The sequence below is a fragment of the Mus caroli genome, chromosome 1 (assembly GCF_900094665.2).
Source record: "Mus caroli chromosome 1, CAROLI_EIJ_v1.1, whole genome shotgun sequence".
Classification (NCBI taxonomy): Eukaryota; Metazoa; Chordata; class Mammalia; order Rodentia; family Muridae; genus Mus; species Mus caroli.
This window is the reverse complement of record NC_034570.1, coordinates 128,065,149-128,075,608: the sequence shown is the minus strand read 5'-3', so window position 1 is coordinate 128,075,608 and position 10,460 is coordinate 128,065,149.

The following is a 10,460-nucleotide window of genomic DNA, read 5'->3' as shown; positions in this document are numbered from 1 at the left end:
ACACACACACACACACACACACACACACACACCATAGCATGTACACCCATACATACATACACCCCACTTTCTTTCTCTCTTTCACTGATTTTTTTTGAGACAGGGTTTCTCTGTGTAGCCCTGGCTGTCTGGAACTTGCTCTGTAGACCAGGCTGGCCTCAAATTTACAGAGATCCATCTGCCTCTGTTTTCTGAGTGCTGGAATTTAAAACCTGGCTTAAATAATAGTATTTAACAATGTGAACATTTTTATTACTCCAACATTGTAGCTGTTGGAATACTTAGAATTTAAATGATTTACAATAATATATGCTATAGTAGTGAAAAAATACCTGGGATTTTTTTCTCTTTCTCTTTCTCTCTCTCTCTCTCTCTCTCTCTCTCTCTCTCTCTCTTTCTTTCTTTCTTTCCTTCTTTCTAGATTTATTTATTTTATGTATATGAATACACTCTAGCTGAACAGATGGTTTCGAGCCTTCATGTGGTTGTTAGGAATTGAATTTTTAGGACCTCTGCTCACTCCAGTCAATCAATTCTGCTCGCTTCAGCCCAAAGATTTATTATTATATATAAGTACATTGTAGCTGCCAGAAGAGGGCATCAGATCTCATTACAGGTGGTTGTGAGCCACCGTGTGGTTTCTGGGATTTGAACTCAGGACCTTTGGAAGAGCAGTCAGTGTTCTTACCCACTGAGCCACCTTGCCAGCCCTTTTCTCTTCTTTCTTTTTGTGTGTTCATTTGTTTTTTGCTTTTGAAACAGAGATTCACTATGTAGATCTGGCTGTCTTGGAACTCATCCTGAGACCAGGCTGGCCTCAAACTCACAGAGACCTGCCTGCTTCTGCCTCCAGAGTTATGGGATTAAAGGCATGAACCATCACACCTGACCCATGGTTTCTTTTCTTTAACAGTATTTTTTTAACTTTATACATATGTGTGTGTGCATAGGCTCATGTGGGTACCCATAGATGTCAGAAGAGAGCTGAATCCCCTGAATCTCCTGAACCTGGAGTCACAAGAGGTTGAAAACCATATGTCACCAAAGCTAGAAACCCAACTCTGGCTCTCTTAGCCACTGAGCCAGCTCTCCAGCCCTGCCAGACTTGGGTTTCAATTCATGCCTTTCTACACTATCTGTCTGATCTTGGGGAAGACACTGGCTCCCCTCCTCTTCCATCTCATCTGTAAGCAGGGTAATAGCAATCCCCCATGGGGTTGTGGGTGCACAGCGGGTGTTAGTGAACATAACCTCCTTTTAACTGCTGTAAGAGTTCTACACTACTTGGGTTTCTGTTGCACAGCTTTTTGTAACATAATTTTGGCTTACTTCTGCCTCCACTCTTTTAGTAGCAGGTCTGAGATTTGCCTCCAATGGCTCTGTTTCTGGTGCCAATAGAGGTTCAAATGTGTCAATGTGGCTCGCTTTCTGGGATGAGGTCAAAGAGAACTGGCTCCTGGGGCAAGGGTCCTGCATGATGATTGGCCCAAGAGTAAGAAGGCACGCAGACCCACCCTGCCTTGCTTGCTTTGACCCCTGCTTCTGATATATGTTCTCACTTGATTGGTCAGTGCAAGTCATTAGACCAAACCCAAACCAGTGGGGCAGGATTGTGCATTCCTGCCAAAATGGAGAGGGAAGTAATTGGCTATTTGCTGAATAGAACACAACCCCTGATTTTTAAAAAAGATTTATTATGTATATATGAGTACGCCTGTGTGCCAGAAAAGGGCCTCAGATCCCATTACAGATGGTTGTGAGGTACCACGTGGTTGATGGGGATTGAACCTACAACTTCTGGAAGAGCAGCTAGTGCACTTAACTACTGAGTCATTTCTCCAGCTCCACAACCCCAAATTTTAATTTGTTGGGGTCCAGGAGTCACCTCACGAACCACACGAACACTGATCTCAGTCAGACAGGGATGGCTCATTGAGCATACGACCCAGGTCTGTTGGACCAGAGCTATGGTCCAGATTCGGGAACTGAACCATGACCCCCCAGTTAAGGTCCTGTTTCACCAACCAGAATTTAGGGATGGGGGATTTCCTTAGGAACATGGCTTAGTTGTATACTTATCCTGCTTCCATTGGTTGGGCTATTCAACCTTGGCAGGGGACTTGCCTTGTCTAATATTCATGTCCTAACTTGTCTACCAGGATGGGACGTGTCTAACATTCATGTCTTAACTTGCCGACCAGGATGTCAGTTATCCACATACATGTCTTTCTGCCACGTAGAAAGTGGGATGAGATCCCTGGGTGGGATGCCCAGGGAGGTCTCGGGAACTTAAACTTTATTAGACCACTACTCAAAATGGAAGTCTTATTTCAAGTAGTTTCTTATACTGGTGCAGATGTCTCTTATGTTAGGGTCCATCCAGGGGCAGATTATAAAGACAAATGCCACAAAAGCTCATACACAGGTGCAGGAAGTACATCTGGTGGTTGATTCTGGCCCACACTTATTGTGGGCCACTATACAAAGCAGTTCTACTGACTGCTATGGTGACTGGTTTTCAAGGACACAGAATATAACAGAATATGTAATCAATCTTAGCATTAGCTGTTCCTAGTAACAGCAGAAACATATGAGAAAGGTTCCATATAATGGCAGGCTGGCCAGATAACAGTTACCTAGGCCTTAACATTCCAGATAGGCCTTAAGATTTTACCTAGATCCTAACAATTCTCATCAGTTTCTGAACCATATGCCAACAAATTAGGGGCATTTAAAAAAATCTGTGTCAGGTCAATTAAGAATACAAGGAAGTAGCCGGGCGTGGTGGCACATGCCTTTAATCCCAGCACTCGGGAGGCAGAGGCAGGCGGATTTCTGAGGCCAGGCTGGTCTACACAGTGAGTTCCAGGACAGCCAGGGCTACACAGAGAAACCCTGTAAAAAAAAAAAAAAAAAAAAAAAAAAAGAATACAAGGAAGTATTTTGTAATTTAGAAAGGCTTAGAGATGCAGAGGGGGTATTTTTCTGTTTTATCTCACAACAGTTATTCGAGACTAGGATTCTGTATTTGTACACACAGCTTTCAATGCTACAGACTCAGCTACTCCTCCATACCCCTCTTTCTAAGACAGGCCTCACTGGTTTCCCTCAAGAGGCCCTCCTGCTTCCGCCATCTGAGTAGCTAGAACTCATGAGTACCTATCATGCTTGAACTGACCATAAAATCATGATTCTCCAAAAGAAATACAAGCCAGGCAGGGCAACTCACAACTGTGAGTCAAGAGACTGAGGCAGGTGGATCACTACAAACTCAAGGCTACCTCAGATTAATTACATGGTGAGTCTCAGGCCAGCTTTGGCTATAGATTGAGACCTTGTCTCAAAAAATAAGAGAATAAAAAAGACATACATGGGGGCTGCAGAGATGGCTCAGCAGTTAAGGACACTGACTGTTCTTCCAGAGGTCCTGAGTTCAATTCCCAGCAACTACATGGTGGCTCACAACCATCTGTAATGGGATCTGATGCCCTCTTCTGGTGTGTCTGAAGACAGCTACAGGGTACTCATATACATAAAATAAATTAATAAAATCTAAAAAAAAGACATACAATGTTATTTATTGGGCCTGTTATGTTACTTCGTATGTCTTTCTAATGCATACATTTGTTTGTGTCTTATTTTATTCTAAGCCATGTTCTTTGTAACTATTTCTTAAGTGTTCACTGGGAGCCACCACAGAAATAAAGCAGGCACAATGTATTACAGACACTCACGTGCTCAGGTTCTGTCCTAAACCTCCAACAGGCCCTGACTGCCTAGTTTTCTTTGGGGGAGGTAAAAGGGAAGGAAGAAATCTCCCTATCTACAGCTCTTACTTCTAGAAAAGGAAATGGTCCCATCTTGGAGAAGAAAGAAGAAATATTGAAATGTTACATGCATGGAGTAAGGACTGGGTATCCTGTCCTATTGATGTCACAGCTGAGCACAGAGAAGATTGTCCATGGAAGATGCTCAGGCCCACAGAAGCCTGGAGCTGTCTTTGAGTCTGTGTACCTAGGGAGCCCCTCGGAGGTCTGCGTTATGATGCCGACCTGCTAAAGGGCAGGGATGAAGTGAGCTCAGTATGAGAACTAACTGGGATGCTGCAGATAGGCAGGAAAAGCTAGTAATGTGCTTTTCACTCCTAACGTGTGAAATCTGGTTTATTGTTTTTATTCCGAAAAGAAAAGAAGAGAAGAGAAAAGAAAAGAAAAGAACAGAAAAGAAAAGAAAACACTGAAGGTGCTGGAGAGATGGCTCAACAGTTAAGAGCACTCGTTGCTCTTGCAGAGGACCTGGGCTCAGTTCCAAGCACCTACATGGTGGTTTGTGACTGCCTGGAACTCTAGTTCCAGGGATCCAATGTCATTCTCTGAACTCCATAGGCACTCAACCATGTGCACATAGGTAGGTACATACATACATACATACATACAGGCAGTCAAAACATTTATACTTAGAGAAATAATTTTATTAAACTTTCTAAATAAATTTTAACTTATGTAGACCCTTTATACTTAATAGACAACGACTGTTATCTAGTCAGAAAGGAATTCTGACTCTATTATCTTAGAAGTAATTTAATCATTAGCTTTGCCACAGCCTTTAAATTATGTGGTTAATAACCAGTCTATTTAAGAAAATGCAATTACCTCTTCAGGCCACTGCACCCCATTTGGATTGCATTCTTGCTCTCCCCTCCCTTAGGATTAAGAGCAGACAATCAAGAACCCAGCCACCCTCTACTCACGTGCTCCTTCAGTAACTCTTCAGTGCTCTCACCGACCGTCATATTAAAGGTTTAGAAGGTGCCCCCTAAGTGACTGCCGACTATTTGTTATTATTACAAATCTTATTAGACCTGCAGTGCTGTTTTCATAATTTCCATTTTACACTTTACTCGATAGTTTGAGATGAAAAAGTGAAGACGTCAGATCTCCCCACCACAGTGTGAAGGGTGCCTTTCGTCACTGTCTTTTTTTTTTTTTTTTTTAAAGATTTATTTATATGAGTACACTACAGCTGTCTTTAGACATACCAGAAGAGGGCATCAGATCCCATTACAAATGGTTGTGAGCCACCATGTGGTTGCTGGGAATTGAACTCAGGACCTCTGGAAGAGCAGTCAGTGCTCTTAACCACTGAGCCATCTCTCCAGCCCTTGTCACTGTCGTAATGGAACAAAGCACCATCTTTGTATTTTTCTATGAGAATTCTGCTTCCTCTCATAAAAGCAAAACAGGATCAAGTCTTGACGCTCATGAAATCACGTTGGACCTCCGTGTTTTCCTTCCTGTCAAAGGCCCACCCTTTCCATCCACACCTACCTGCAACTAGAGGGACTCACCAGCATCCTGTGTGCTGCACATGTAAATGGTGAGGGTGTCGGGACTGGAACCAAGGGGGTTCAGAGAGGCCATGAGGTGGCTGCAGGCCAAGCCACAGCTGCCCAGGTCTCAAAGACTGTGACTAAGGCACGCACTCCACTATTTGATTTCTTTCTTTTCCTTCCTTCCTTCCTTCTTTCCTTCCTTCCTTTCTTCACCAGTTTTTTTTGTTTTGTTTTGTTTTGTTTTGAAGATGTGTTTATTACATACACAGCATTCTGCTTGCATGCATGCCTGCATGTCAGAAGAGGGCACCAGATATCATTATAGATGGCTATGAGCCAGCTGTGGTTGTTGGGAATTGAACTCAGGACCTCTGGAAGAGCAGCCTGTGCTCTGAACCGCTAAACCATCTCTTCAGCCCTGCTATTTGGTTTCAGAACCAAATATTCTTTTCCTATTTCTTTTCCTCAAAATAAAGTCAAAATTCTTCATTTAGAAACAGTTATCCACAAAGTGCTATCTCTCCTCCCATCTGCATATGGGGGAGTCCCAGGAGAGGGAGATCTGGCTTCCGGGAGACCCAACAAGGTAAGTCTAGCCACTGGATGCCAAAAGCAAATGGTAAAAGAAATGGGGAAGAAAAAGGGATATTGATTCGGTGTGACCCCGTGTGGCAGTGAAGGGGTTAACATGCCCAGCTCTGTCTCCAGGAGGGTGCTGCTGTGACTTTCAGGTTAAGTAGGGAAAGAGTTGGAGCAGGGAGGAAGAGCCATGGTTAACCAGTCTTGGCCAAACCCTGATATTTGAGTTTTATCTCAGGCTGGCTCTGCGTGGCTCCAGGGAACCCTTATCACTTAAACAAGCAATTTGGTCCCCGTCCTGAGACCACTGCTCCCTTCTTTAGGCATGCAGCTTGTTTCTTCCATGAACCAACAACAGATCTTGCTGAAGGGGCCGGTCTTGTCATGGGTTAATCTGCCTGTAAGGCTCCACTATTCCTGGAACCCAAATTGACTGCAGGAATGCTGCCATTTGGTGACCTGGAACAAGATGTTGTAAAAGCCGGCTCCATAATTATGATGTCCCTGCAAGTCCTGAAAATACCTGGATTCTTCTTATCTTGTGTCTCCATCCTTGAAGGTGCAGATTCCTGGCTTTCGGGCGCTCATTCCTCCTTAAATGACTGCCATGCCTACAGGCAGAGCCCAGGAGCAACCTGACCCAGTTTCAAGGTAGGGCAGGAGACAGAAAATGAAGGCAGAGAAAACAAGCTGTGTTTTGCTTTAAATGACCCATGGGTCATCTGTAGACAGAAGTGAAAGAGCCTTCACTCAAAAAGGATTTAAAAAAAATGGAGTAACCCTTTACCAATCAGTCATGAGAAATCTTTACAGAGTTTTAATCCGGCATCCAGAAAGCCCCCCCAGCTCCGTCCTCCCTTATGCTTTCTTTCTTACTATCTTCCTAAGAATGCTTTCTTCTGGGGAAATGAAGGAGTGTTGAGACAGGGTGTGGTGATGTATATCTGGCAGGCCAGGAAGAGCTGGGGAGCACAGTTAGTGTGTGCTAACCTTGAACTTGAACAAGCTACAGCCAACTCTCCTGCCTGTGCCTCTTCCAGATCGAGTCACAGGCCAGTGCCTAGCCAAGCATGCTAGTAAGACATTATTTCTACTTAGGAGTTTTCTGCCTATTATCTACTTGTGCATTAATGAAGTGATAAATGACCCCGATTATATAAAGTCTCTTTGAACACTATAACACTTATACATCACCTAGCTTCCTTTCCCCAGGGTGCTTCAATTAAACACATTGTAGGCACGCCCTGTTGCCTAACTCGTCCATCATGGTGGGACTGACAGCTGTAACATGCTTCTCCAGTTTCAGAACTCACTCTACTACCAGATCTTGGTTCCCACCCAGCGTTTAGGAGCTTCTATAATCCCAAGGTAAATATCCCCAGATTCCAGAATGAAGGAGGGGCATACAGCATCTCCTCTGTGATTAAAACTGGCCTTCTGTGAGCAGATTCCTCACTTCCCTTAGTTTTGAGAGCGCTCATCAATGACACATAGGTTCTCATTGCCAGCAGTTAATTATTCGTATTATGTTCTAGGAAGTTCTGATGAACTGCACGATCCTTGAGCGATGGTGTTCAGGACTGTTGAAGCATCCAGTCAGCTGTGGCAGATGGTTGGAGCATGGAAGCAGGAGGTAGAAAGATGGAGGGTGGACTCCGATAAAGGAGGGGTTCAGACAGCAGCCAAGAAGAGCTCTGGCTTGATGCTGTCAAAGGGGGAGAAACTAAAAGATTCTGAGTAAGGAAACTCCAGAGAATGAGTTAGAATAAATCTCTGGAGCTGTCCTGCTCTGGTTAGAAAGATCCTGGGCAAGCAGAATGGCCAATTCAAGCATTGCTAGGATCGTTTAGTTGGGAGGCAGGGGTCCAGGGCTTCACCAGCAACATCAAAGTATGAGCATTTTGAAAGCAAACCAGACAGGACTTGGTGACTCCGTTGATATGGAGATCACAGGGAGGTTATTCAGTGATGACATCATGGTTTGAGCATGTCTGAGGGAGCAGCAGTACCACCAGCAATGTGGAAGAAACTGGACTTCATGTATGGAAGATGCTGAATCTGGCTTCAGGGATGCTGGATGTGAGCCCCAAAGTTAAAGGGATACATTGAAGATAAATAGTCAGGGCACAAGCAAGCAGCCGGGATTATAAATAGTGCATGCAAAGTGAGCAACCCTCATCTGAAAATCCAAATTCTGAAATACTTTGAAACTTCTAACCTGACATGATGTCATAAATGGACAATTCCATACTTGACTTCACATGATGAGTCTCAGTCAACAGAGCAGTCTGAAAATGTACAAAAACTACCTCAAGCCACTTGAGGTATGAGTGAAACGCAAATGAATTGATATTCCAACTTGGGTCTCATCCTCAAGACAGCATTATGGATGTGTAAATATTCAAAATCCAAAACAACTGAAAACCCTTCAGGTAAGGGCCACCCCAGCAGTATAGAAGTTTCAAATATGTCCAATGCACCCCGAATTCAACAGCCTTCTCTATATCCAGCATCTAGCAGCAGGGAGGAGCCCTTCTTGGCTGATCTCTTTCATCTATATTTTATACCCCAAGAATTCTAAAGTAGGCTTGAGATATGGAAATAGGAATTGGAAAATATGAACCACAGAAAATAGAGATTTGCAAAGACCTCTGAGAACCAAGATCAAGATCAGGATAGTAGTTAATTTATGCTAATTGAAAAAATTGGCGAAGCTCTATAATTGGAACCTAATTATCCACAAGCACTTTTACCAAGTTTTTTTTTTTTTCCCTGAGATGCAAAGAGAAAAATAAAGATAGGTGAACCTTTTGTAAACTCAAAATTCATTTTAAAGGTCACTCTAGTCTCACGTCCTCTTTGTGATCTGGTCCAATAATACCACAAATCCTGCGTATTATAAAATAACTCCTGGCACCAGCGGCCGAATCAGAGAAGTGTGTTTACTTAGCTAACTACCTTTGGCTTGATTCCGCACTGTGGACCTTGGGCCTCCGGGGTCATTGTGAGCAAGGCAGGGAGACGACAAAGAGTCCTATCTGTGTGGAGTCAGCTTACATCAAGCTGCCAGGAAAGTCACCTGGAGTGACTTGTCCCCTCAAGCCCCTATGTTAACAGAGGGAATTCTGTGTTGTCTGTGGAAAAGAGAAATGGGGTCTAAGAGGCGCTAATATGAATCCCAGAGCAGAGCATATCCCAGCAGCACTCACCCACCACCAGACAACAATGAGGCCCCATCAGAGCATGAGTTAGGAAGTTTGGCTTAATTTCTTAAATTATGTTGATAGTGGTATGTGGCAGTGTTCTCTGTTAAGATGTTATGAAACCATAATCAGACACACCCTTTGACTTTCTGAAAAAAATTCTGATTTATAGAATGTGTTTAGTATTAGAAATTCTAAAAGAAGGTCACTAAAAGTACCTTATAAACTGGGCACCTGAGTAATTCAAAGTCTACAGGCCCCTACCCTACATGTAATTAAGATGTTGGCTACGGAAAAGCTGTTTGCTTCAATTCTGCAAAAACAAAACAAAACAACCAAGAAATCAATTCAGCACCTTTGTCATGTAATTACTGGAAAAGAAACGACTGTATATTTTTAGTTACTTCAGCTAATTCATAGTTTGAACTGAACAATGTTATTTTACGTAACTATTAAAATGTTTATAATATAGTCCATTCCTGCTGTTTCTTAGCAAGATCTGGCCGTGTACACTCTTCCTTCTTGTTTTGCTTGGCGTGGTCTTTCTTGTATGGAATAATGATAATAGATGGTAACTTTAAAAATATCCGCTCTAGGGCTGAAGAGATGGCTCAGCAGTTAAGGACACTGACTGCTCTTCCAAAGGTCCTGAGTTCAAATCCCAGCAATCACATGGTGGCTCACAACCATCTGTAATCAGATCAACACCCTCTTCTGGTGTGTCTAAAGACAGCTACAATGTACTTACATATAATAATAAATCTTTAAAAAGTATATCTGCTCTGCCCTGCCCTGGCTACTGACAGTTTCTGGAAGACGTGTGTGTGTGTGTGTGTGTGTGTGTGTGTGTGTGTGTGTGTGTGTGTCATTGTCTTCAGCTGTGTCCCACTGATGAACTACAGAGGGAATTTTCAAACCTATGGTCTCACAGATGGCCCTGGTTAAACTCAGTGGGTCACAAAACAAACCAGAATGTGAGGAGGAGACCAGGAGTCAGAAAGGGGCTTGGCAGGGGGTGAGGGGGAGAGTAACCAGAAAGTATCATATTATATTTGTGTGTGTGTGTGTAACTGTCAAAGAACAAATTTCATTAAAGTCTATCTGTAGTCGGGGAACATACTATCAACACTCGGGCCAGTTTAACGTCCTGATCTATCAAACAAAGAGCCACAGCACTGCAGCACCTCAAGATGGTGGAGTGAAAACTACAGTAGAAGACGTGGAAGAAAAGGACATAGACGCTGCCAACATTTGAGATTCAGAGCAGAAAGAGCCTGAAGGTCTCACATTGAGAAGGAGGTGAAGGGGAAACACACCAACAGTGGGGTCTCTCTGTGATGGGGTGC